We start from the raw sequence: 6,000 nt of genomic DNA, 5'->3' as shown, positions 1-6,000 counted from the left end.
GGGAAGGGAAGGGAAGGGAAGGGAAGGGAAGGGAAGGGAAGGGAAGGGAAGGGAAGGGAAGGGAAGGGAAGGGAAGATGGAGATTTTTCTCTCGCTAGGAAGTCCCACCCTGACTTCTCTGGAGATAATGTATTGGATGTAGAATTGATCTGTATGGTCTGAGACTGCGATTCAGGATATATGGGTTAATTTTGCCATTCCACAAACATTTTTATTTCTCCTGATGTAGGAAATCATACACACTGAAAATGCACTAAAAGTGATCATATCTCTCTTTTATTTTATTCTGTAATTAAATATCTTACTGCTTAACCACAATTTGTGTACATCAAATGAATGTACACCTTCTGCAAGAAGGAACTTCAGTAAATAAAATAGCAAGCACAGAGCAAATTGAAAGAAGCCTACCACCAGTTTCCTTAGTTGTTTTTCATCCTTCAGCAAAGAATAAACTAATTTTACTCTGATAAGGCATATGCACTGCTAGATGGTAACTTCTACATAAGGGTAGTCATTCACATTTCCTTATTGTGTGAATGAGACATTTCTGTTTTTATTCTTACAAAGGATATACGTATGAAATTTTTCATAGCTTTTCAGTGCCATTCTCAATCCAGAAAGTCAACTAACACAGTTTTAATTTGATACTATAGCTATAAAATGCTAGTAAATTCTATATATGGAATGATCCCTCCATCTTTATATAATCATTGAGGTGCCTTTACTGTGCAAACTGGTTAAAATGACATGCACAAAAAAATATAAAGACAAAGGTTGATCCAAATACCGACTTTCAGTCCAGTACTTTAATGATAAGACTGGTATGGATATTAAATTGGAGTGAGACAAATTGTTCTGAACCTTAAATAAAAAATTATTTCTCTAAAGTCTTACAAAATGTTTTACCAAACACATCATTTACTTTTTTTTTAATTATTAAAAAAAAAAAATAAATCATGTTCATGGGCTTATACCAGATAATATAGCTTCTCCTAAAAAGCTTTTATAACACACTCTTTTTTACAACCAAGCAAAACATCTCCCTCTACTTCAATATCTATTTGGTCATTTCACTTCTGATGTACCAAAGGTTGCTGTTTATTTCATGATTCTCTTCCCATTTAAATAAAAATATTTAACATTAAAAACACACTTCTATTCATGTCATTCTTTTTTTTATCTAGCTAATCTCTTCAGAGATCTGGCCTTTGAACCCGTGTATTGTCAATACATCCAGTGTTTATATCCACTGGACATGTTATGCTAGCTCATGTAATATTTACTGTTTTGCCAGCTATCTTCATAGAACTACATTCTCTCATGAGAGCAGAACTGAATGCAGCATCCTATTTATCCGGCCACTGAAATATGCTGCTTATCTTGACTCTAATTCATGCAGCAGCTACCTTATCTGTTTATCTCTTTTTCTCATGCACTGCACAAAATTGTGACTGGGTACAAAAGGAATTTTGAGTTTGGTTTTATTTGGTTTTAGCTGAATACAGAGAGCTTTTTCTGACTGTTTGCTTTCTTTATTAAATGACAACAATAAACATCAACCTTTAAGTAGGGCATCTCAGCAGGGTACTTTAAAGTTTATAATAAATTTGAGTTTTATCCAAATTTAAAAACAGCTTTTCTTTGGCAGTCTCAAAACTATCAACTGACATAAGACTTCTGGTATTTTCAAAGTATGAGAATTTCATCTGGTAAATTAACTTTCTATTTAAGAAAAGGAATGTGTAGTTGTGTGGCTTAACCCAAATGAGAAACAAAATATTTTTTGTTTTGGTGGTTGAGTTGCATACGGTAAAGAGGGAAGTTTTAGTTACAGAAACTGATTTAATTTTTCCAGTGAGAGTGGCTCTTGATATCCGTGAACTCCATTTCATAGCATACACATTTTAGGAAGTATTAAGTGTGGTTTGCCTTGAAATATTCACACCTCGACGCGTTCATTTGCATTATTACATTTAGAAGCCTTGGGGCTTTATCACTTCCTTTTCTTGAAATGGCACAGTAATAAGAAAAAGTGGTTATGCTTATCACCACCCGTCAGTCAAACACCTTCTATATTAACAAAATAAAAATTTTCCACTCAATGAATGGGCGTGTGACATCTCGTACACGTCAATACTAGTATTACTTTGCCTGGTGAAGAAATCATTTTATTTAACCGGATGTATGACTAGAAGTAAATGAGGAGAAATTCCCATTTACAGTTTAATGAGCAGGGACAATGCAGCACGTCAAACTCATGCATTCAGTGTAATTTAGGAGTAAAAGTCATACAATTTTGCACAAACAATGTCACATCGTAAGTACTTTGCATGAAAACCATAAGCAAAAAAATTCAAGATACAGTAGGGGCTGCAAATACATTTTGTGTATGAATGTTTACTACTACAGATATTTTTCCAAAGGAGATCTTAGTAAAGAAGAAAATAAGCAGATCACAGGGTTGTTTGATTGTAAAAAGATCATCTATGTATCTATAACAGCCTCTTTCACTACCTTTTCATTCTGTCAAACAATAAATATAACCTTTAACCTTGTATATGTAATGAATAAAACTTGAGCCTATGCTGTCTAATCAAATGAAAAGTCCAATATATCCTACAGCTACGTCACCTTCAGTGACCATGTGCCCTATTTTTTAAATCTCAAATTTTATGTAAAAAAAAGAGAAAAAAGAAAAAAAAAAAAACGAAAAAATGTCTTGATAAGGGAATTTCCACACACTTCAAAGAAAAAGGGTATTAGCATTTTTAGACTAATGTTTAAATATACTTAAATATAATTGCTCTGAGAGGACAAAAAACATTCAAATGCAAAGGTGCCTCAGTAAGGAATGCTACATAAAGCCAGAATAAAATGTAATAGAAGGAATGGACAAGTTATATGCTCAAGATTGCTTTGCTGAAACGTAAATATTTCAATATGAGTAAATGCAAAAGGCATATGTTTTATTCTGTCACTGACATCATAGGCAAACTGAACACATCTAATTTCATTTCCACAAAACATATGAACTACATTTATAGTTTTTATTCACTTAGAATCTGTGAAAATGCAAAGGCAGTGCGAAATATTTTGTACAGAAAGACTAGTAATCAGAGGTTAAAATATCTCAAAAGACTTATATCCCATTATCACAAATGGCACTGGAACCTTACGTGACAATGGACAAATGAGTAATTTAAAAATGTTAGATTTTATATCTATAGTTAACTATGAAAGATATTTTAAACCAACAAAACAAAACATGACAGGATGGCATCACTTTTAATTTCACTGCTCTGGAGGGCTTTTGCCATGCATGTAGTAGTGCTGGAATTCTTCTAGCTTCAAAAGATTGTTTGAGGCATATTAATTGCTGAATATTAAGGACAGAGGCTTTTTGAAACCCAAGAAGGGCAAACGTGTGGGAAGACAGAAGGTCAGGAACTGACAAAGGAGATTTTCTCCATCAGGAGCTTAGCTGGAGGTTTCGAGCTGCCATCAGATCTGCAAGAAAGCACTGCAGGGTAAAATGTGACACACGGAACTAGGTCCTGTGGAAAATACACTGTGTACCTGCTCCAGAGGTCTGACTGAAGCCTGGTGGCACACTTAGTTTCAATAACGTGAATAATAAATCGTTGGCTCCAGTTTTTACGCACTAGGCTGCTCAGGCTTCACCTCCCAACTGAGGAAAGAAGGGGCTTACTTATAGATATTGGACAAGAATGGAAATTAAAACAGAATTGCAAAGGAAATACTTCAAGTTGGATCTGATTTTTAAGATTTCTACTGATAAAGCATGAATTGAAACAGGGTGCAAGTAACGCGTAACAGCTGAAGTGCACAGAAGTACTGCATTTCATACTAACTGGACACTGCCTTTTACAGAAAGTCATTAATCTATATTTCCTTTTAAAATCATTGTGAAATAAAACCTAAGGAACTGCTATCAGATGTTATTGTAATAAACACTGGGAAAAAATGGCAATTACACCCCTTTCATCCTGAGGGCTCCCAAAACACTTTACAGATTGCACATGTGCTTTCTCAGACATCCATGGAATAAATGCAGCCCAGACCTTGCCTGAAAGGGGAGACCACTCTGCTTAACCACTTCCATGTAGATTTGTTCAAAGTTGCCAAAACCAGGCTTTTCCAGAAGAAACCACCAGTAGCTTTCTAATAAGAGGATGCAGTTATCAAACTGTGTAAGAAAAGTTCCTCAAGCAAAATACTGCTGCACACATTGCACAGATTCTGAAAGAAACTAATAAATGGGGATTTGATTTCACATTTCCTTTTAAAGGAGAGCATTACCAGGATTGCGATGATACTTAATAAACTGTACATGCACTAATTCCATAATGAGTCTTTACTAACTCATGAGGAAAACATATCTACTCAGCTATCACCATGCTTCCTGTTGCAATTATATACTTTAATAGGCTGCCATAAAAATTTGGATTCAACCAAAACTGAGCAGCTAATGAAGGACTTACGAGACACAGTCTAATCTTGTTGCACTTCACCACACACACTGCTATTCATACTAGAAAGAAGTGAATTAAAAGGATTTTGAAAAGTGTAAGGGTCTTAATGAAAGGTTTATCATGATTAATAACTCTTAAACAGAAATATTTTTATACATGCTAGCAAATGAGCCCATGCAAGATTCTTGCTGATCTCTATTCATGTTTGTAGATTTCCTTTTATTGTTCCTGGTATGCATTACAATGGCATTTTATAAGTGAAAAACACATTTGTGAAGCATACCTATAATACTGTGAAACGTCTGAAGTTCTTACAACACAAGCAGTGTCTCAACCAACTTGTCTACATTTGAGGCATATTGCTAATGTAGTTTGATTTCTATTTCTTAAAATATAAAAACAAAAATAACAAAGCAAACTTATTTACTTACCCAAGAGGAAAGGGAGAGGGAACTTAATATGCCTCCTCTTGTTATTTTGCAATAAAGTGCTACTCAACTTACAGTGGAAATCTCAAAAAAGCCGGCTTTAAGGAACAGTTACAAAACACATCTGTAGGCACTGTAAGTACAACAAGGATGCAAGTCTATGGGATAAGCAGGGTAGGAGCTATCTGCCCAGGATTTTTGCAGGAAAAGGAGGAAAGAAAAGCAGACTTAAATGCAGGAACCAAAAAATCTCATCCCTAACAGAAGCAGATAACATAGGGACTGCCGCATAAATCCTTGAGGTCATCTTTCTCTCTCTAGCCTCATTCCTAAAGACAGCAAGTGACAGCTTTCTGCAACTCTGCCGTTCTGAGCTCATGCACTCTCAAAATGCATGAACAACTTCTGTCTCCTGGCTGAAGAACCACAGATGTAAGAAATCTGGGATGCAAGAAAGTTGTCATGCCTATACAACAGATACCTCATGTTGGGGATGTTGCAAAGCCTTTCCCGATGAGAAGGTACAGGCACTGCTTTGGCTGATATGAACCAGGAAATACTCTACCCAAAACTCAGATCCAAACCATTTCTTATCCTTCTTCCAGAAGAACATAAGTAGAGCCCCCCCTAGGTGATTCTGCCATACATGGTTAGGACACACATTCTCATCAGCCAGGTGGCACAAGTTGGGTAGCAGATGTGAATATATAAACCACAGTGTGGTGACATTAGGAAAATACATAATAAGAATTGTATTATTATAAGGAACTAACTGTCCAAATTTGGTTGGAGGATAAAAAAAACTTCCACAAATAATAATAGGAACCAGACAGTCCATATTCTAAAACACGTAAGTACTTCTTAATGAATAATTATTTAACAAGAGCTGCTACTACAGTCTAGTCCCTGCAACAATGTGAAAAATTAGTTCAAATTTTTTATTTCCACTGGATCAGTTTTCATGAAGTGAGGGAGGTAATTAGTGGGATCAAGTGGCCTGATGCACCCAGGAACTGGAAGTCAAAAGGCACTGAGGAGTTACAGGTTTGGAACTGGATCAGTCAGGGTCATGTAAATAT

At 35.6% G+C, this 6,000-nt stretch overlaps 1 protein-coding gene across 1 annotated transcript in view; it reads right to left on the bottom strand.

Moving 5' to 3' along the window:
• Positions 1 to 6,000, bottom strand: part of NBEA (neurobeachin) — a 466,212-nt gene that overhangs the window by 81,202 nt on the left and 379,010 nt on the right. The gene's annotated exons all lie outside the window — the stretch shown is intronic.

Source organism: Lagopus leucura, unplaced genomic scaffold (genome assembly GCF_019238085.1).
Source record: "Lagopus leucura isolate 7727_CA_CO unplaced genomic scaffold, USGS_WTPT01 Super-Scaffold_100001, whole genome shotgun sequence".
NCBI classification, from domain to species: domain Eukaryota; kingdom Metazoa; phylum Chordata; class Aves; order Galliformes; family Phasianidae; genus Lagopus; species Lagopus leucura.
Note: the sequence above shows the minus strand (reverse complement) of the source record. Positions and strands in the feature narration are given on the sequence as shown.